The sequence below is a fragment of the Mandrillus leucophaeus genome, unplaced genomic scaffold (assembly GCF_000951045.1).
Source record: "Mandrillus leucophaeus isolate KB7577 unplaced genomic scaffold, Mleu.le_1.0 Scaffold290, whole genome shotgun sequence".
Taxonomy (NCBI): domain Eukaryota; kingdom Metazoa; phylum Chordata; class Mammalia; order Primates; family Cercopithecidae; genus Mandrillus; species Mandrillus leucophaeus.
In genome coordinates, this window is record NW_012103032.1 from 1663659 (window position 1) to 1665446 (window position 1788).

A 1788-nucleotide genomic window follows, 5' to 3' on the forward strand; every position below is an offset into this window, starting at 1 on the left:
GGATCACCTGAGGTCAGGAGTTCGAGACCAGCCTGGACAACATGGCGAGAGCCTGTCTCTACTAAAAATACAAAAAATTAGCCAGGCGTGGTGGCGGGCATCTATAATCTCAGCTACTTAGGAAGCTGAGGCAGGAGAATTGCTTGAACCCAGGAGGTGGAGGTTGCATGAGCCAAGATTGCGCCATTGCACTCCAGCCTGGGTGACAGAGCAAGACTCTGTCTAAAATAAATATATAAATAAAATAAAATAAAAGTAGCCGGGAGTGGTTGCACATGCCTGTAATCCCAGCTACTTAGCATGAGAATCGCTTGAACCCGGGAGGCAGAGGTTGCAGTGAGCAAAGATCTCGCCACTGTACTCTAGCCTGGGCAAAAAAGAGAGACTGTCTCAAAAAACAACAGAAAGAAAAATCTGACACAGGAAAATTACAACAGTGAAAGAGATCTGATCTAACCGACTCCATCTTACTTTTAAACTCCAAACTGCCTTTGTTCATTCCTGGGAATAGGCTGAGTTCATGGGAGGAATTGACTTTATAGTTTAATTTGGAAACAAAGATAATAACAGTCTCTTCCCAAAATAAATCCCCTCTTTGCCTGGGGAACAGACTGCCTTTGTAAAACTAGCAAATCAGCCACAAGATTAGAAATTAGGGGTCAGCAGTCATGCAGCCAGAGGCCATAAGATTCCTAACATCTCCAATTGCTCCTTTGCTCCTATGGATGACATTACTATTATAAAACACAATATTGCCCAGCATGGTGACTCATGCATGTAATCCCAACGCTTTGAGAGGCCAGGGTGAGTGGAACACATGGGCCCAGGAGTTCGATACCAGCTTGGGCAATATGGTGAAACCCTGTTTTTACAAAAGAAATACAAAAATAGCTGGGTTTGGTGGTATGCATCTGTAGTCCCAGATACTTGGGAGGCAGAGCAGGGAGGATGTCCTAAGCCCAGGGAGGTCGAGGCTGCAGTGAGCCATGATCACACCACTGTACCCCAGCCTGGGCGACAGAGTGACAGCCTGTCTCAAAAAAAAAAAAAAAAAAAGAAAAGAAAAAGAAAAATCCTGAGATTGGTATGAGATATTTTTTTCAGATCCTGCATTCTGAGGCACCAGCTGGTACCACCCAGATCAGTAAACTGGCTCAACTAGTTCTGGATCCCACCCAGGAATGGAAGACAGCTTCAACCCCCTATGATTTCATCCCCAACCCAACCATCAGCATTCCCCTCTCCCTAGCCCCCTGCCCGCCAAATTATCCTTAAAAAACCCTAGTCTCTGAATTTTGGGAGAGACTGATTTCAGTAATAAACTCCAGTCTCTCGTGTAGCCACCTCTACATTCATTAAATTCTTTCTCTATTGGTAAAACCTGCTGTTTGCAGTGCATCAGCTTTTCTGGGTAGCGGGCAAGATGAACTCTTCGGGTGGTTCACTGTTCTTGATCTGGGCGCTGAATACACAGGTGTGTTCAGTTAGTACACTGAACTGCATACTTGGTTGATTTGTTTTATTTTTCTTCTTTTTTTTGAGATGGACTCTCATTCTATCGCCCAGGCTTGAGTGCAGTGGCGCAATCTCAGCTCACTGCAACCTCTGCCTCCCGGGTTCAAGCGATTCTCCTGCCTCAGGCTCCTGAGTAGCTGGGGACTACAGGTGCGCACCACCACACCCAGCTAATTTTTGTATTTTTAGTAGAGACGGGGTTTCGCCATGTTGGCCAGGCTGGTCTCAAACTCCTGACCTCAGGTGATCCACCTGCCTCGGCCTCCCAAAGTG